The sequence below is a fragment of the Bombina bombina genome, chromosome 2 (assembly GCF_027579735.1).
Source record: "Bombina bombina isolate aBomBom1 chromosome 2, aBomBom1.pri, whole genome shotgun sequence".
Lineage (NCBI taxonomy): Eukaryota > Metazoa > Chordata > Amphibia > Anura > Bombinatoridae > Bombina > Bombina bombina.
This window is the reverse complement of record NC_069500.1, coordinates 739,160,414-739,181,882: the sequence shown is the minus strand read 5'-3', so window position 1 is coordinate 739,181,882 and position 21,469 is coordinate 739,160,414.

Here is a 21,469-nt window from a genome sequence, read left to right as displayed (position 1 = left end):
AAATTTGTCAGAACAAAATCTACTGCTTATTTTAAATTCAGAGCAGGTGTTATTGCATTGTCTTTTTATTATGCATTTGTTAATAATAAAATTGTACTGCGATGAGGGGTCCTTTAAAAATTAGCAGAACTATAGATTGTTAAAAACAAAATCAAACAAACAGATGGGCTATTTAAATGGATCATCTACAAAACATTTCTGCAAAGAAAATCTAGTGTTAAGAATTAGCGTAGGGCACGCATGCGCAACGAAACGCAGATAAGGGTTGGGGTTTCCCGAGCTGGGATGAATACAGGGGTTATTAGGGAGTAGGCACGCCCTGCAAAGAGGGTGGATTAGGCAGGCATTGGTCGGCAGGAGAAAGAGAAGGCGGAGCTAGCAGGAGGGTTTAGGGCGAGGCTCAAACAGAGGAACGGCATTATAACATTTTCTTTTGTTTCAACAGGACATGCGTCGGATCGTTGGAAGTTTGAAGATGCGACCAGGAACAGAAGAATTCTGAGGAGGTTTCTCGATGATGGGGAGTCTGTCTGGAGAACCAGGGCCCTGCAAGCACAAAGGAAGCTGAAAAAATTGGAGAAAGGGAAACCTGTGAGGAAAGCAACAATGGAATCGGCAGCAGAAGGAGCGGTCGGTGTGGTAGTGAGTTCCCTACAGATATTGTCCGTAAGGCCAGTTCCGGATCCGGTAAGTGAGGGGGAGATGGGGGAGGCTTCGCTCAGGCCTAGGGCTGCAGTCGCCAGCCTGGATATGGTGGAGGAAGGGCACAGCGGCCCGCTAGTGGGTTCTCAGGATAGCTGTGGGGTACCAGCAATTTTTACTTCCCCACCCATATCCCCGGGGGGGCGATATTCCACCAGCACAAGGGCAGGAGGATCACTGGGAGGCCAGTATTGCTAGGCATGGGGAGAAGTATAGGGAAAGGGGACATAGGGGAGGGGATAGTGCTGCATATGTGTTCAGGGTGGGTGGTACCCCCCTACCACGACGGAGCGATATATTGTCAATGAGAGGGGGAAGGCAGGCCCCCGGTTGCAGCGCGATCAGAGTGGGGAAGAGACAACGTAGAGCACGATAGGGGCAGCGGTGGCCACCGCAGTATGAGGATGGCAGGGCCCACAGGGGATGGTGCGAACATGGAGAAGACAGAAACCAGGGGTGGGGGAGAGGCCCATACGGGGTAACAGGCAGGCAGGAGGGTGAGGAGGCATGGTGCTGCGGTCCTGGTGGGCCGAGCGTGCCCTATATTTACAGGTGGGAAGACAGAGAGTATGGGAGGCAGAGGCCAGAATATGCAGCGAGGTATGAGGATAGGGGATTCCGGCAGCGCAGGGAAGGTGAGCAAGCAGGTTTTAGGCAAGGGGAATGGCAGGAGCTGGGCAGGCCAGTGAAAAGAAACAGACAGGAAACTGGGGGAGGCCTAGAATAATAAGGGATATGGAGGGTAACTCATATATGATAATGGAAGCCGAGGGGCAAAAAGGGGAAAACCCCGGGTGCAAACCAGGGGGGGAGGGGTCGGTATCTGTAAGGGCACATCTTCCCAGGGTAGCACCCCACAAAACGTGGTCTAAAATGTTTCAAATAATGTTTGTACTCCACAGAGCAAGGGCACACAGGGTGAGAAGGAGAGGAGCCAGAGAACGGAGGACAAGGGCGCGGAGCAAGCAGAAACAGGACAGAGGCCGGTAGGGCAGGGCCCCAGCAGAAGGAAGGAGCTGTGGCAGAAAAAAGCACGGAGGGATTGGCAAAGAAGGACAGCGCACAGAAGGGTCTAGGTAAGAGAATATTATGTCGTACTAATAGCATGTCTGAGAGTTCGTCAGAATATGATTCTGAGGAAGATATAACGAAAGCTGGTGGGTGCGAAAAAATATTAAAAATAGTCAGGAAGATTTATGCTAAACGGGGAAAAGGGCGGGATAGGGAGATGGAGAAAGACATTTCTGTAGAGGAATCGGGAGAGCTTAACACAGATGAGGAAGTCACGGGGACAATGTTACTACGACTGAGCACTCATTTGAAAGTAAAAATAGTGGCAAGGGCGCAAAAAGGGAAGTTCGTGGATGTGTTTGAAATCACGAGGGAGGCATCGAAAACAAGGGGAGATGAGGGAAAACCCAGAAAAACAAAACAGACATTCACAGAGTGGGTTAAGGGAATACTAATGTATGCAGAATGTTTTATCACAGCAAATCCAGAAAAGGTGAAGGGTATGTTGAGGTACATACAATTGATAGCTGAATGCTACACGACATACGGCGGGTTTGCATGGAAAGACTATGATGCAGAATTTAGGAGGGGCAACTTGCAGCTGGGGGATAGAGGACACAAAGATTTTGGTGTAAAAATATTAAATCTATACACAAGGATAATGAAGGTAGCGGACAATCAGTGGCGTAATGGGAACGTGGTGAAAGCATTTAAAAGTGAATTTAAAGAATGCTGGGCATTCAACGAGAAAAGGTGCGACAGGGGTAATGACTGTAAATATAGACATGCATGCAGGTACTGTAGTGGGGGACACGCAGGTGTGGAGTGCAGAAGGAACAATAATAACAATGGAGGATGGAGGGGTTCCTTTTGTGGCCAAGAAAGCATGGGTAGGGGGCAACAAGTTGGCCTGGACTCAACCCTGTTGAGGGTAGATAGGTTTACGCAGGAGCTAAGCGGATATGTGCACCAGGAAGACAGGGCATTGTTGATTGAGGGATTAAATAATGGGTTCTTTGTACCAGTGAGAAAGGAAGTAGAGGGGGCAAGCAAACCCAGGAATTTGAAATCAGCATACGAATTGCCAAAGGTTTTGAGGGAAAAGTTAGAAAAAGAAGTGCAGCTGGGGAGGATGGCAGGCCCATTTAAAGAAAAGCCATTTGCAGACATAGTAGTATCCCCGCTAGGGGTGGTCCCCAAAAAAGAAAAGGGAAAATTCAGAATGATACATCATCTTTCTTATCCCAAAGGGAAGTCAGTTAATGACGCAATCCACAAGGGGGACGCGGCGGTACAATACCAATCGTTTGATAGCACGGTAAAAATGGTCAAAGAAACAGGAGAAAGGGCAGAAATGGGAAAAACAGATATAGAAGCGGCATTTAGGCTATTACCACTGAACCCAGAAAGCTTTAAATGAATGGGATGCAAATTTCAGGCTATGTACTATGTAGACAAATGCTTGCCAATGGGGTGTTCAATATCATGCTCCATATTCGAAAAATGTAGCTCATTTCTGCATTGGTTAATGATAAAAAGAACGGGGAGGCGCTCCCTGGTGCACTACTTAGACAACTTTATGGTAGTCGGCGCGGCAGAGGCAGGGGTGTGTGGAATGATGATGAAAAAGCTGATAGAGATGTTCGGGGAGCTAGGGGTACCGGTAGCATCAGACAAAACGGAGGGCCCAGTGACAAGAATGGACTTCCTGGGGATAACCATAGACTCAGTAAAGGGGCAGTGCGAACTCCCAGAGGATAAAGTTGAGAAAGCCAGGCACGCAGTGAAGGAAGTAGCAAAGAGAAGGAAGGTAATGCTAAAGGAAATGCAAAAGCACTTTGGCACCCTAAATTTCGCTTGCAAAGTAATACCCATAGGCAGAATCTTCAAAAGACGGCTAGAGCTGGGCACAAAGCGGGCAAAGAAGCCAGGGCATTTAATCAGGGGAGATGAGGGAGGATCTAAAGATATGGGATGAGTTCCTAAAAGATTTCAATGGAGTCAGGATATGGGTGCAGGAGGTATCAGGGGAGGAGCTAGAGTTATACACAGATGCAGCAGGAGGAGCAGGTTTCGGGGCGTACTGGCAGGGTAGATGGTGCGCGGGCGAATGGTGGCTAGCATGGAAAGAGAGAGGATGGGTACAGAACCTGGTGCTACTTGAGCTATTCCCCATAATAGTGGCCATCGAATTGTGGGGCGAACTGCTAGCAAACAAGAGGATACAATGTTGGTCAGACAATAAAGGGTAAACATAATGAATAACCTATCTGCTTCATCGATTCCCATAGTAAAATACCTAAGATATTTGGTTTTGAAATGTCTCAAGCTTAATATATGTTTTAGAGCGAAGCACATACCGGGGTACAAAAATGTGGTAGCGGACTGTCATGATCCAGCCTAGAATTGAACCTGGGACCTGTTTTTATTTCTGCTGCTGTTCTTTCCAAGCCTGTTGTCTTACCTCTTTACCACCAGTTGGCTTGATCATAGGCTAAGAATATTGTTTTTTTTTTTGTTTGCTGCAACTTTGGCTCTCTGGCTCCACCTGCTTACCAGCTGAAACTAATCATATAATCAGCAGCCTGCTATATTTGGGAGGTTTGCTTGCAGTTCTGGGCCTTGACATTGAGTGTTATACTCTGACAGACCCTCTGGTCCTGTTTCCTGAGTGAAATACAGATTTGTTGGATTTCCTGTTGCCTGATTTCTGCTTCATTTACAGACTGCTCTTCTTGATTTTCCCTTGGCACTGTGTTCCATTTCTGGACTGATTTCCTGGCAATTGATCTTGGCTAATCCCCTGATATTTCCTAAGGACTGCCTCAGAGTTCCAGTCTACAGCATATGCAAGTATCCTGCCTGTTATTACAAAGATCTGCATTCCTGTCTGTTACTACAGAGTTCCAGTCTACAGCATATGCAAGTATCCTGCCTTTTATTACAAAGATCTGCATTCCTGTCTGTTACTACAGAGTTCCAGTCTACAGCATATGCAAGTATCCTGCCTGTTATTACAAAGATCTGCATTCCTGTCTGTTACTACAGAGTTCCAGTCTACAGCATATGCAAGTATCCTGCCTGTTATTACAAAGAACTGAATTCCTGCCTGTTATTACACAGTTCCAGTCTACAGCCAATAGTTCCAGTCTACAGCATATGCAAGTATCCTGCCTGTTATTACAAAGATCTGCCTTCCTGTCTGTTACTACAGAGTTCCAGTCTACAGCATATGCAAGTATCCTGCCTGTTATTACAAAGATCTGCATTCCTGTCTGTTACTACAGAGTTCCACAAAGATCTGCCTTCCTGTCTGTTACTACAGAGTTCCAGTCTACAGCATATGCAAGTATCCTGCCTGTTATTACAAAGAGCTGCATTCCTGTCTGTTACTACAGAGTTCCAGTCTACAGCATATGCAAGTATCCTGCCTGTTATTACAAAGATCTGCATTCCTGTCTGTTACTACAGAGTTCCACTCTACAGCATATGCAAGTATCCTGCCTGTTATTACAAAGATCTGCATTCCTGTCTGTTACTACAGAGTTCCAGTCTACAGCATATGCAAGTATCCTGCCTGTTATTACAAAGATCTGCATTCCTGCCTGTTATTACACAGTTCCAGTCTACAGCCTATAGTTCCAGTCTACAGCATATGCAAGTATCCTGCCTGTTATTACAAAGATCTGCCTTCCTGTCTGTTACTACAGAGTTCCAGTCTACAGCATATGTAAGTATCCTGCCTGTTATTACAAAGATCTGCATTCCTGTCTGTTACTACAGAGTTCCAGTCTACAGCATATGCAAGTATCCTGCCTGTTATTACAAAGATCTGCCTTCCTGTCTGTTACTACAGAGTTCCAGTCTACAGCATATGCAAGTATCCTGCCTGTTATTACAAAGATCTGTATTCCTGCCTGATACTACAGCCTATAGACTTTGCCTTATCTAGTTTGTATATCTCTGCATTGCTAATTATCCTATCAATAAAACCATCACCTTTATTTCCTAAAACCTTGTACCTGTTTAATTATGCCTAAAAGGAAAGACTCACGCAGACAAAACACAACTTTAACCCCAGAACCTGACACCTCTGCACAACAGCTCCCAACTCCTGAACCTGCTCCCTTGCAGAGTATGACAGAATGTCAAGGCCCTACATCGGAGCTTGGGGAGGTGATCCATTCTTTGACTGAAGTGTCAGAGAGAATTTTGTCTGTGGACTCTCATCTACTACAACTTAACCAAATTCTAGTAACTTCCGGATACATTGAAGTCACGTATACAAGTTTTCACTGCAGGATTCCAGACTTTACAGGATAGCCTGAAAGACTTTATCAATAAAAAAAAATTCTGGGTTGGGCACTCCTACTCCTGTGTCCACTACCCCAAAGGCTGTATCCTTATCAATCCAAAGGAGGATATCAAACCCTCTTACCACTCATGAAATGGCCAGAAGGAGAACTAATGGCTTATGTTTCTATTGTGGAGCTACTGGGCATGTAATATCCTTTTGTCTAGTGAGACCCCCTAAGAAGTCTGTTCCGCGGTCTCCACCTCTAAATCCTGATTCATCAAATGGACGGGCTACAGAGAGGAAGTCAAACTTTAATCCCACTTCGGATTCCTCTGGAGATGAGCTCTGCATGGGTTCTATTTTACATCCCCTATTTGATCAGCCTAGGACTGCACCTTCCAAAGACACTGATTTCTGTGAAGTACTAACATGTCATCCACAGAATCCTAGTACTACGAATCCAGAGATTTGCCTACCAAATGCAGCTACATTCTCATCTTTGTGCATTTCAGAAGAAATGTCTAACTATTCAACCATTGAAGATGATACTGATTCTGACACTGAAGGGACTGTGTTTCAAACTGCTGTTCAGTCAAAAGGTCCTTTACCTCCTCTTCCTCAGACCCACCTCTTCAGAACCTACAAGCCTAGAACTGCACAGAAACCAAAGATCAGTCCTGTTGGGGGCCTCTATACTAATTCCAGTCCACAGAATCCTCTTCTGGAGAACCCTTCAAAAAAGATAATACCCCCTGCTTGTACTTATGCCTCTGATGGCACGCTAGTATGCATTATGATCTGGAGCTATATGAGAATGCTAAGTACGCCCAGAGGTCGTCCTTGAGGAGGGGGTACTGTCATGATCCAGCCTAGAATTGAACCTGGGACCTGTTTATATTTCTGCTGCAGTTCTTTTCCAGCCTGTTGTCTTACCTCTTTGCCACCAGATGGCTTGATCACAGGCTAAGAATATTGGGTTTTTCTGTTTGCTGCAACTTTGGCTCTCTGGCTCCACCTTCTTACCAGCTGAAACAAATCATATAATCAGCAGCCTGCTATATTTGGGAGGTTTGCTTGCAGTTCTGGGCCTTGACATTGAGTGTTATACCTGACAGACCCTCTGGTCCTGTTTCCTGAGTGAAATACAGATTTGTTGTATTTCCTGGTGCCTGATTTCTGCTTTATTTACAGACTGCTCTTCTTTATTTTCCCTTGGCACTGTGTTCCGTTTCTGGACTGATTTCCTGGCAATTGATCTTGGCTAATCCCCTGATATTTCCTAGGGACTACCTCAGAGTTCCAGTCTATAGCATATGCAAGTATCCTGCCTGTTATTACAAAGATCTGCATTCCTGTCTGTTACTACAGAGTTCCAGTCTACAGCCTATAGTTCCAGTCTACAGCATATGCAAGTATCCTGCCTGTTATTACAAAGATCTGCATTCCTGTCTGTTACTACAGAGTTCCAGTCTACAGCCTATAGTTCCAGTCTACAGCATATGCAACATATGCAAGTATCCTGCCTGTTATTACAAAGATCTGCATTCCTGTCTGTTACTACAGAGTTCCAGTCTACAGCATATGCAAGTATTTCTGCCTGTTATTACAAAGATCTGCATTCCTGTCTGTTACTACAGAGTTCCAGTCTACAGCATATGCAAGTATCCTGTCTGTTATTACAAAGATCTGCATTCCTGTCTGTTACTACAGAGTTCCAGTCTACAGCATATGCAAGTATCCTGCCTGTTATTACAAAGAACTGAATTCCTGCCTGTTATTACACAGTTCCAGTCTACAGCCTATAGTTCCAGTTTACAGCATATGCAAGTATCCTGCCTGTTATTAAAAAGATCTGTATTCCTGCCTGATACTACAGCATATAGACTTTGCCTTATCTAGTTTGCATATCTCTGCATTGCTAATTATCCTATCAATAAAACCATCACCTTTATTTCCTAAAACCTTGTAACTGTTTAATTATGCCTAAAAGGAAAGACTCACGCAGACAAAACACAACTTTAACCCCAGAACCTGACACCTCTGCACAACAGCTCCCAACTCCTGAACCTGCTCCCTTGCAGAGTATGACATGGACGCACTGTCACGATTTCAGTGGGTAAAATTTAGGAATCTGGCAGATTGGCAGCGAATAGACGGGATCAAGGAATTGGTGGAGAAATATCTGGCCCCAAGAACATGGCTCGCATATAAAAAAACACTGTGGGCAATGGCAGGGTTTTAAGGCAGGCAGCACACTAGGGGAGGAAGCGGTTTTCTTGGAATGACTAATGCAGTTTAGAAGGAGAGGGATAAAAAAGGGGCAGCTGGGTACAATACTAGCAGGGATATCATACTTTGCGCAACTATACAGGGAAACAGACTGGTCCAAGAGATTCGTGGTAAGGAAGATAGCGAGGGCTTGGAGAATGGGGGAAGAGATAAGGGCAGACAGAAGGGAGCCGATAACGGAAGATAAGCTGGAGAAAATGATGCAGGCACTACAGGGGGTATGCTCTAGCAACAAGGAAATTATAATAATAATATTTAGGGTGGCTTTCGCATTCGCATTTCATGGCGCCATGAGGATAGGAGAACTACTTCCAAAAAAAACAAGATGATAGAAAAAGGGGGGCTGGAGGAAGGGGATGTCCGCATCACGGACGGGGCAGTAACAATATTGATTAAGAAATCTAAGACAGAATAGGAAAAGGGGTATGGGTTAATATGCGGGAGACAAAGGGAATAGGCTGCCCGGTGATGTGCGCAAAGAAGTACATGGAGGTAAGAAAAGGGGAAGGTAGGGCATTCCTAGGACACGGGGACGGTACAGCAGTATCAATATACCAATTTAGAAAGGTACTAAGCATGGTGGTGCAAGAATTAGGATGGGAAGAGGCGTATTTCACCCCCCATTCATTTAGGATAGGAGCGGCAACATCAGCGGCAGGCAAAGGGTGTTCGGAGGAGCAGATAAAAAAGCTGGGCAGGTGGAAGTCCACAGCGTTCAAATCATACATTAGAACATGAAAAGTAACGAGAAATGTCCAACGGGAATGACATAAATGATGCTGAACACGATTACGTTTTAAGTTGATAACATCTCAAAAATGTTCTATTGTAGACAGAGCCCTAAGAGTGTGGATAGTAGGGCATTCCTATGTGCATTGGGCGCAAGCAAGAGCAACAGCATCGGTGCTAGGCAGCCAGCTAGGCTTCTCACATCAACAGGCCAGCATATTAGGTGGTTAGGAAAGAGAGGAATGCGTTGGGATGAGCTAGTGCCATCCATACAAATAGCAAGATGGAGGTGGGGTTGCCCCGACGTGTTAATAATACACCTCGGGGGAAACGACATAGGAAGCTGCCCATTAAAAGAATTGGAAGACAAAATAAAGGAAGTATGCAAGTGGTTGAGCATAAAGGTTTAAAAGGGGAGAGAGTAAGCGCTAAAAAGCTTAAAAGGCTAGTAAAAAGTACATTTTAATACATATAAAAATTTACAAATGGCAATCAGACGCATGGATCCATGTCTGACTTAACAAAAAATATGTATAATAATAAACAAATCTAAAAGTATCTAAAAATATCCAATGGAATAAAGCATGTGACGCTGACTTAGTGAGCCAGTGATGAGGAGTTAAAAGGACATGTACATTCAATAATATAAACAACCTAGGTGAGTGATTGAGTGCACACAATAGCTGTCAACAAAGAAAAATAGCGTTCACAAAAAATAGTGTTCACAAAAATATGGCGTACATAAAAAATGTTCAAATATTCAACCAGTTATATGTAAGTGAATCCCATAGTGTTTCCTCCAAAGTGACGTGTAGAAATATAACGTGAAGACAATAATAGTAAAATGTAAACGTTGAGTGGGTCAAATTATTGTGGTTCAGCTTCTAAATTGTAAATCCGTGAGGTGTATAAAAATAAGAATAAAAATAAAAATAACTTGTGAAAAAATCCACGTGGAAAACTTGAGTTCAAATGATAAACAATGGTCAAAAATCAAAAGACAAAAATAAAAAATCAGTGATAATAATAAAAAGCACTAAAAAAGCACTAAAAATCTAGTGAAAACAGATCCTTAATTCAGATGTTTAAAAATCCTTGGTAAGATCCATAACAAACAAATGCATCGATAAAATACCTAAAAGGGAACAAAAGAGAAACAAATAGTGCAACACTGTATATAGTATATAATATAGGTAATTAAAACCAAGCTCACCAGTATGCCAACGCGTTTCAGCCTATACTAGGCCTTTCTCAAGACTATACTGTATCAGAAAATCTGGGAGCTTTAAATAGGGTCAGTGTTGAAATGATTGGTGCTGTTTTGGCGCCATTTTTTAGAGGCACCTCCCTTTCCTGTTTCACCCATTGCATCTCTGGGACATTTCCTATGTTATGTTTATGTTTTCCCATCTTAAATGTCAATTGGTTCCTATTATTGCCACAAATTCTAGTATAAATCTAAATTTTCCTACTTACTTGTTTTTTATTTTCATTATTAAGTAATAGTAGCGTTTTGTCATTGTTGTTATTATTATATTCTGTGTTAACTCCGTTAGTTTTCTGGGCGGGTTTCCCCTTTCTTTGGGCTCAAATTGCTTATTTATTTACATGAACTTGCTCTCATTTATGAATTGCCCCTGTTGATGTCAAAAACTTAATTTCCAATGCGATCTTATTTTGAAAATTGCTATGACCGGAAGTGGCCTGGTGTCGCAGCATCAACTTCCATTTTAGCTTTTGGGAGACATAGTTTCTTTGATTCACCGGTCTCTATCATGTGACCGGAAGTTCTTTGGTCCACCGGTCTGCATCATATGACCGGAAGGTGCAGCATCATATTCCCCATTGGCTTATGGGATATGTAGTGCCCTCACTTTTTGGGACTATAGATCTTTCTCAGATGTTCGGTATTACCCGATCTTACTATGGCTCATTGTCTCTATGTGTCTATAACATATATTGTCAGAGTCAATGTGCCAATATGTAATAGAATCGGTTACTGGAAATAGTCAATTATTTGAATAATGTATGTAATTTCTTACGATGCTGATCTGTCACTGCTTATAGTAATAATGCTTCTAATAAAACTCGCTATGTTAATTCTAAGCACATTCATGGATTCTAATAAAGCTCACTTTGTTAATTCTAGGCACTTTCTTGGATCCTAATATTGAATAGCTTTACAATTTACTTTAGTTTGTTCATTCTTTCGTAATGGATAGACGTTTCACTTATTCCTTCTAGTTCTTTTGAGGATAAAGCCTATGAGTATTCTAAAGGAGCCATTGAGTCATATATGACCTTGATAAAGTATAGACCTGCAATGTTTATCTAACTTAACATTGTGAGATGTTTATCGCATCCTAATGCTGTATCTCACCGCTGATGGTGGGATGACAAACTGTAATGTCTCAAGAGGGATCAAGGATCTTCCTATCTGTTCACAGTGAAGGTGTGAACTCAGATCTAATTGGGAGGGTTTCATTATATTTGTATGTGTATATAAAGGACTTTAGGTGACCATTAACCAGCAATCATCTGGTATAGGATCAGGCGTAAATAAACTCAAAGTGATGGCTTCTGTTTGACTTTGGGGCAGACGTGGGGTAGAGGATACAAGATACAAAATCTTCAAATTATTTCATTTCAGACAGTAAGTAGTCCTACATTGAATTGTTATGTATAGATCAGTGTATGAATACAGGGTTTTTTCTTTTCTATGATACTTTTTTAGTTTAATATGACAATTTTAAAGTTGTTATACTGAATGTATTCAGTTTGACAAAGCTGGGTGTGTTCAATACGACATTGTCGCAATTCTTTATGTCTATTATTCCCGTGTATGGATCTGTTGCCAGGTGTTAATTACTTGGCAAATGTACTTATGCTTGTATATTCACTCATTAGTGCTGATGTATCTCTGTGACCAAATTGTTCTATGTTTGATGTTATGTTTCTCTCTCTGATATGATTTTGTTCTTAATGGTCGACTAACATTTTGTAATGCAGAACAAGTATTATGCCCACTCTAAATTCTTACATTTCCCTTCGTTTTTATAGGAAACGGAGAGGGTTAGTATTTTCGATTTTCACTTCCATTCTAGTTTATAGTTTTCATGTATTCGATCTCCCTTTATAAGTACATAGAGAATAGTGATGAAAGCGGAGGTAAATCTTTAGTTGGGATACTGTGCGGGGTTGTTATACTGAATGTATTCAGAAGTAGAAAAGAGGGCGCCACATAGCGTAATATTGTTGACTCAAAAGCCCAAATAGGTGATTATTGTTAACGCTTACCAGAAATAAATGCACCGTATTGTAACCGGTGCTGACAGGCAGGCTAACACTTTCAGTGGTTAGCACACTGGGTGGCCTCAGGCAAGCTGTGCACAGGTGATACTCAGCGTTTGCTTGATTGATAGACGTCTGTGCAGCTAATGTGTGAGACACTGCGGTAGATCAAACACTTTGAAACCTTTACCAGGAAGGATCAAAAGAGTACAAAGGACAACTTCCGTGTATAAAATAGAAGAGTTTTTTAATCCATACAAACTGCTACGCGTTTCTAGACCTACACCGGTCTTTTCTTCAGGCATACAAACAATGAATACAAATTTTTTAAAAAATCAATCTTATATACAATTAAAAAAACGGAAGTTGTCATGGTTTCCAGCAAGGACCAATGAGATGTAGGTGGATACTCTGTATCTCATTAATGTTAATTGGGCTTGGTCACCTGTGAACATCATTAACCTTAACATTATATATCCCAAAGGACCCATGAATATATTTGAAACAATTTAAAGCGTCCCATCACAATCTGCTACAATAATCTCCAATGTATTAGAGTGTGCCCACATAAACGTTTATACTATAATGGGTGATTCGCAGATCTGGATGAAATATAAGTCATGTATGATTTTGTTAGAACCGTGTGTGACCTCATATATTCAAATATAGAAGTAAAGTTAAAATGGAATCTACTGCTAGCAAAGTAGCTCATATTTGAATTCACTGGGGAGTGTGTTGTTTCATTCTTATTTGAAAACTATAAAATGGTGCGTGTGTGAGAGTGTGTTGAGGATGTGATGTGTGTTGGGCATGAACCAGCAATGTTATTTTTAAACGAATAAATACAATGATGTGTGTATGTGAGTGAAAAGTGTGTACAATACTCAATTTGGCCAGTTGGATTATAAAAAATCGATCAATGAAATAAAATGATTGCAGAAATTGCAACATATGGATAAAATTCTGTTGTGTTCAACGCTCGATTTTGTGTGATGGACCCAAATATTTGATATACTAGAAATTGATAACTGAAATGAAGTGCGACCCACAGCTGTGGATCATAACACACAGAGGTTCTTTTGCATGCAAATTTTATAAAACGAACATACATGTTCGTAAAAATGACGTGTGTTTCTATGTGTGTGTATAGTCTAACCCATCTGTAATCAGTGATTCTGGCGAAGACATTTTATTGTTTAGCTGATTTTGATCCTGTGGTGTCTGAGCTTTTGTAATCAAAACAAAAGAGTAAAAATGTCGATTGGATAAATATTCTTTGTTTATATTCTTTGTTTAAGGAATTAATTTGTGGATTTAAATTTCAAAAAGTTAAAGGGAATCTGATGTACCTGATGTAGCCAGTACATCAGAATTGATCAGACAATGATAATGCCCAATGTGATCTGAGACTGATGTTAGTAAAATGTTAGTGTCAATAATTTGCTTGTGTTGTTCTGTGCAAAGTGTTTACGATGTTTATGCAAGAGATTGGGCAATTTTCTAGTACTATTTGATCAGCGAATTAGTTTGTGGATTTGTGGAATCGATTATGGGGTATAAAAATTGATCTGATGTATTAAAAGTGACCAGTACATCAATGTTATTCAGACAAGTTCAATATCTAATGGAATAAAATTATAACTGCTGCTATTCATATAATGGTAATCAATCTTATTCGGACAAGTTCAATATCTGATGGAGTCAAATTGTAACTGCTGCTATTCATATGATGGTAATGTTGGAAACTTGATTGTATTTGATCTGATGTGTCTGGTGTAACCAGTGTATCAATATTGTTGTAATGTCTGATGGAATATAACATTTGCGGCTACTATCTATAATTTGATTTGTTAGTCTGTAGAATATATTTCAAGTTTGGTGATAAAGTACATAGAGAATAGTGATGAAAGCGGAGGTAAATCTTTAGTTGGAATACTGTGCGGGGTAACCAACTTAGCGGTCGCATGTTGGGATCCTATCTCTCTAACTTAGGTCTTATCATATTTGAGCATTCAGAGATGGAAGGTGGTTGTTATTTAATAGATGTTATTTAATGGAGATCAGGTGTGCAAGGTCTTCTTTCTGATTTAGACCTCTCCGGTATAGACAGTCCATCATAAATATCCATCTTGACTCATTGAATGGTAGTTTTTGCTCATGGTTTGCTCCTCTCCAGTCTTTTTTGACCTTCTGTATCCCAAAATAACTAAAATATTTCAAATTTCCCTTGTGGGTAGTTGCAAAATGCTTGTAGAGTGGGGTATCTATTCTGCCTTTCTCTATGCATAGGATGTGTTCCCTGATCCTATCTTTGAGGGCCCTTGATGTCTGCCCTATATATTGTAATCCGCAGGAACAGGAAACTAGATAGATCACATTTTTGTCGCTACATCTGATCAACTCTTTGATCCTATGTTTCTCGTTTCTCTGATGTGATGAGAAAGTATCCGTTTTTCGTCCGTTCTTACAAGCTTTACATCTTGGACATGGGTAGAAGCCTTTAATGCTTTTTCCTTGGTGATTGGTTGTGTCGTTAGTATTTCCTTTCCTAGGTATGCTAGGAGCTATCATCGTTTTCAGGTTCCTAGTTCTCCTATCAATGAATCTCGGTTGTAGATTCAGCCTTTCCCCAATCACGTCATCATCTTTGAGTATCGCCCAATGTTTCCTAATAATCTTTTCCAGGATGGATCAGTTCTCACAGTACTCGGATATCATAGGTACGTCGATTGTTTCATCATCCCAGGTTTTTCTTGGTTTGTTTTTATAACTCAGGAGGTTCTCTCTCTTGATCTTACTTACTTCTTCAATTTTATCATCCAACGACTTATTGTCATACCCTCTTTCCAAGAAACGTTGTTTCAGTATGTCAGCCTGTGCAGTCTATTGTTCTATAGTAGAACAATTTTTCTTGACCCTCAAAAATTGGCCCTTGAGTATATTTGACTTCCAGGTGGGATGATGGCAGCTTGTGTTATGGATATAGTTGTTACAGTCAACCTCCTTGAAGAAGGTTGACGTCTCGAGCTTCCCATCTTTCACTTCAATTCTCAGATCCAGAAAGTCCAGTTTCTCTTGGCTGTATTGGTATGTAAACTTAAGATTCTTTTCGTTGTGGTTCATTACATTGATAGTATGTAGCAGATCTTCCAATGTTCCACTCCAGATCAAAAAGATGTCATCTATATATCTTGAATATAGGACCAGGTCTGCGCCAGCTGGACATGAGTCCCAGAAGATGTTTTCCCATAGGCCCATGTAGAGATTGGCGTAGCTTGGCGCGAACCTGGTCCCCATTGCTGTGCCGCACAATTGCCTGTAAAACTGATTATTGTTACAGAAATAGTTGTGATTCAAGATATATTTAATACAGTCCAAAATGAATATCCTCTGTTCTTCTGGTATTTCCTCATCCTTTACTAGGAATGAGTTTACTGCTTCAATCCCTAGGTCATGTGGGATACTTGTATAAAGTGACGTGACGTCACATGTGGCCATTATATAGTTGTTCTTCCAGGTAATTGAATTTAGCAGTGACAGAATTTGTGTGGAGTCTCTGAGATGTGATGGTAATGATATTACATATTTCTGTAACATCTTATCCACATATTCAGATAAGTTGCTTGTCAAAGATCCTATCCCAGATATAATGGGCCTTCCTGGTGGATTGTTTAAGGATTTATGGACTTTCGGTAGTTGATAAAATACGGGTGTTTTTGGGTATGGTATTCTTATGTAACTATATTCCCTTTCACTGAGTATCCCTTCGGTTTTAGCTGTGGTATTCTTATGTAACTCCATCCATACAAATAGCAAGACGAAGGTGGGGTTGCCCCGACGTGTTAATAATACACCTCGGGGGAAACGACATAGGAAGCTGCCCATTAAAAGAATTGGAAGACAAAATAAAGGAAGTATGCAAGTGGTTGAGCATAGCCTGGCCTTCGGTAAAGCTAGTGTGGTCCAACATAATTTCAAGGATACACTGCAGAAACTTGCACACCAGTAGGGCCGGATATAGATCCAGGAGAAAGCTAAACCAAGTAGCAGCAAAAGCGGTAAGGGAAGCAGGAGGGATAGTGTGATGAGAGCAGGATGTGATGTCACTAGTTTGTGTGCGGGGCTTAGGTCCGGTGTCTATGTCGCAGTTAGTTTAGTACAATCAACCTGACTAGATGTGTATTGCTATGCTCTGCAATAAAATAGAGTTGTACCATCATTGCTGTGTCCTGCATATGTCCTGCATCTCATGACATGGTGTCAGAAGTTCTGGACTGCGCTTCTGTTCCTAATCGATTGCAATGTCAAAGTTTACCCCACCTGAGCCTTTTGACTTCTCTCAGCCTGCAGCTTGGCCCACATGGCGTCAGCGGTTTCAGCGCTTCAGGATTGCATCCAAACTGAACAAGGAGAGTGGTGAAGTACAAGTTAATTCTCTGTTATACTCTATGGGGAAAGATGTGGAGCCAGTGTTCAATGCTTTTACTTTCCAAGAAGGGGAAGAATTTAACTTTGATATAGTTATGGATAAACTCAGTGCCCACTTTGTGCCCAAAAGAAATGTGATTCATGAGAGAGCTTGTTTTCACAAACGTAATCAGCGTGTGGGAGAATCTGTGGAGTCATTTGTGCGCAGCCTGTATGAACTAGCTGAATTCTATGAGTTTGGTGTTGCTAAAGAAGAGCAAATCAGAGACAGAATAGTTATTGGAATTGCAGATGCTGAAGTCTCACTGAAGCTGCAGTTAGAGCCTGATTTAACGTTAGATGGGGCTATTAGGATGGCCCGCCAGAGTGAACTGGTGAAAAAGCAAAGTGCTGATCTGAGGTCTGAGAGTATTGTGGATGAAGTGCAACAGTCTAGGAAAACTGCTAGTGAAAGGCACAGTGTGAGCGGTAGATCTAAAGTACTGGAAAGGCCTAGAAGTGGATGGGCGCAACATGCCCGATGCACACGGTGCTACCGGGCCCATGATCAGAGTGTTATATGCCCGGCCAGAGATAAAAGATGCAGAAAATGTAACAGAATGGGCCATTTTGAAGTGGTGTGTAAAACTGAATACATTAAGGAGATGCAAGTGGACGGTGACCAGGAGGGTCAGGAAGTGTCTTTTGTGGGGTCCGTTGTGGAACGGCCAAGCTCAAAGGAAGATTGGAAAGTTACTTTTACTGTAATGGAAGACAATGTTGATTTTAAGATTGACACAGGAGCAGATATCACTGTAATGTCTTTTGCTGAATTTATGAAACTGCCTCGACAGCCCCAGCTGGCGAAGGTTACTACAAATGTCCATAGTCCAAGTGGCCGCATTGATTGTGTGGGGAAATTTCTTGCCAGCTGTGAGTACAAGCAAAGAAAGTTCACCATGTGGGTGCATGTGATTCGAGGTCAGTGTGTTAACAATTTATTGAGCAGAAAAGCAGCCTGCGACTTGGGCCTCGTGGCCAGAGTGAATGAGATTTCCGAAGATATGTTTGGCGAATTGGGCCTACTGAATTGCAAACTAGTCCGTATAGCACTTAAAAGTGACGCAGTCCCATACAGTATTTCTACTCCTCGTAGAATTCCGTTCCCGCTCATGCCTCAAGTGGAGAAAGAGCTTATGCGCATGAAGTCTATGGGGGTTATTGAAGAGGTTGTTGAAGCGACTGATTGGTGTGCCCCCATTGTTCCAGTTGCAAAGAAAAACGGAAAGGTGCGCATCTGTGTGGACCTGAAAAGGTTGAATGAGGCGGTGAAGAGAGAGAGATTTGTGCTGCCGACATTAGAAGATATAGCCCTGAAGTTGGCTGGGGCGAAGTTCTTTTCCACATTAGACGCTTCTAGCGGCTTTTGGCAGATCCCCCTGGATCCAAAGTGCCGCAAACTGACTACCTTTATCACACCGGTAGGTCGGTTCTGCTTCTGCAGACTCCCCTTTGGGATATCCTCCGCTCCTGAAATCTTTCAAAGGGAAATGAGTTCTCTCCTGAGTGACCACGTGGGCACAGCGGTCGTCATGGACGACATTCTAGTGTATGGGTCTACAGTGGAGGAGCATGATCAGCGTTTGAGTTGTGTGCTACAGGCTATCAAAGAGTCTGGGCTGAAGCTGAATAAAGAAAAATGTCATTTTAGGAAAACTGAATTATGCTACTTTGGGCATATCATCAACGGGGATGGCATCAAGCCAGACCCCGAGAAAATTTGTGCTATTGAACAGATGAAAAGCCCTTCTGATGTACATGAGCTGAGACAGATATTGGGCCTTGTAAATTACGTGGGCAAGTTTCTTCCAGATTTATCAACAGTTTTACACCCTATCACAGAGTTGCTTAAGAAAGACGTTGCCTGGGTCTGGGGACGTTCACAAGAAAAAGCTTTCCTGCATGCCAAGTCCCTGCTGGGGTCTGCCCCAGTGCTGGGGTTCTACTACCCTTCAAAAAAGACTGTGGTTAGTGCCGATGCAAGCAGTTATGGGTTGGGGGCTGCACTCTTGCAGCTGAACGAAAATAAACTACAGCCCATCGCCTACTGTTCCCGCACACTGACGGCTGCGGAGTCAAAATACGCTCAAATTGAGAAAGAGTGCCTGGCTGCAGTTTGGGCCTGTGAGCGCTTCCAGCGCTATCTAGTGGGTTTGGAGAAATTTAGTCTGGAAACTGACCACAAACCGCTAGTCCCTCTAATCAACTCTTATGACATTGACAAAACACCCTTGAGATGCCAGAGACTTTTAATGAGACTGCTCAGGTTCAATGTTCAGGCAGTGCATGTGCCGGGGAAACAACTGGTTGTGGCGGATACACTATCCAGGCTCCCGCTGGCTGCTGCTGAAGAATCCTCCACAGAATCGGATGTGAAAGTGTATGTTGATTCAGTTCTGGCATCTAAGTCCATTTCTTCAAGGAAACTGGAAGAGATAAAGAAAGAGACATATTTGGACACAGATCTGCAAGAAGTTATAAGGTACATAAAAGAAGGCTGGCCCGAGAGCCGGGCAGCCTGGATGTCTTTAAATGCTTACCAGCCAGAGAGGTCGCAGCTCACGGAGCTGGAGGGGTTGGTGTTGTTCCAAGATTGCATTGTAATTCCTGTCAGCATGAGGAAGGAGATGTTAAACAGGATTCACGACGGCCACTTAGGCATTACAAAGTGCAGAGAAAGGGCAGCTACAGCTGTGTGGTGGCCTGGGATCAGCTCCGACATTGCAAATCACGTGTCTAAATGTGCCTTTTGCCGGGAACGCCGGCCTACTCAGAGAAGGGAGCCCTTGATGTCTACTCCGCTGCCTGCGGGGCCGTGGCAGAAAATAGCTGCTGATTTGTGCGAACTGCACGGGAAAAAGTTCCTTGTTGTGATCGACTACTATTCCAGGTATTTGGAGATTACACCCCTGAATGATATCACAAGTCAGGCCGTTATCATTCGCCTGAAGAGCTTGTTCGCCCGCTGGGGCATTCCAATGGAGCTAGTGAGTGATAATGGTATGCAGTTCGCTTCTACAGAGTTCAGTGCTTTCAGCAGGGAGTATGATTTTGTACATTCCACGTCAAGTCCACATTATCCGCAGGCCAACGGAATGGCTGAAAGGGCAGTTCAAACAACAAAATTCATTCTAAAGCAATCTGAGCCGTACCTAGCCCTCTTGTCATACAGGGCGACGCCCATTCAAGCCACCGGTTTTAGCCCGGCACAGCTGATGCTAGGACGCCAGATTCGCACCACTTTACCCTCAGTGGGTGTCTTCAAGCCGCCTGGCCCTGTTCCTCGGGACGAAGTCCTTAGGAGGGATGAAGAGGCCAAAAAGGGTTATCGTTTCTTCTACGACAGGAGACATTCTGTCAGGCCCTTAAAGGAACTGAAAGCGGGCCAAAGTGTCAGAATTAAACTGGATGATGAGAAGAAATGGAAGACGCCTGCTACGGTAGTTGGCTGCTATCCAGAACCAAGGTCTTATACAGTCCTTACGGAGTGAGGGACGGTTACACACCGTAACCGAAGACATCCTCAGTCTGTACCTGAGAGTCTGGAACTGGATGCCTCAGTACCACCGCCGGTGGGATCCCCTGTTCTAAGAGAGGTGCCTTCCCCTCAGCAAGACCACAACGGGGATATATCTTTGCCTCCAGCGGACTCTTGTTCACCATCTTCTGTATCAGAGGACAGTTCATGCAAAGTTACATCAAGCGGAAGAGTGGTGAAACTTCCGGCCCGATATAGGGACTGACTTTAGCTAGAACAGTGACCGGAAGTATGGGCAGAATAATCCCATGGTCACTGTGGACTAGGGTAGTCTACCCCGATGTCCAAGTCAGGATGTAATTTATTTGTTCATGTTTTCTAACCTATTTGTTTATATAATGTTCAAAAACAAAAATGTTGTTGTATACTCTGTTTGTGTATCTTGTTATTTGTTATATGCAAATGTATGCTTCGCCTTTGAAAAAGGGGAAGATGTGATGAGAGCAGGATGTGATGTCACTAGTTTGTGGGCGGGGCTTAGGTCCGGTGTCTGTGTCGCAGTTAGTTTAGTACAATCAACCTGACTAGATGTGTATTGCTATGCTCTGCAATAAAATAGAGTTGTACCATCATTGCTGTGTCCTGCATATGTCCTGCATCTCATGACAGATAGTAATGGAGCATCCGTTGCTAGCGGCAAAACGGGAAGAGATCTTCCATAGGGATGGGGTGCACCTCACGGACGAAGGAAACGATCAGCTGTTGGAGGACATGCTGAGGGTGATACAGAGCATAAGAAAGGTAAGGAAAGGTCATGGAGGGATGAGAGGGGGAATGGCAGAAAGAGAAGGCTCTTTTGTTGGCGGTGAAATTAGGGTCCTGCACGCGGGCGGGGCAGGAGGGGGTGGTAGGGTCCCGCGGCATACACTAGCGTAGAGTGGTGATCCGGTCGTCTATCTAATGGGCGGGCTATGCCGTGGGTCTCCTTATCCCCCCTTGTCCCGCCAGGGGTGGGAAGTGTGGTATCCCCCCCAATGCGTGGGACTCCAAGTTCAGGTGATATGCAAATGATGGTGCAACATTTTTTGAGTTAAGTTAAAGTGCAATGGCAAATTTTGCTCTGCAGCAAAAATTCAATAAATAAATAGTGACCTTTCCATTTTCGCCATAACTAAAGTGTCTGTGTGGTTATTTCAGGTCATAGA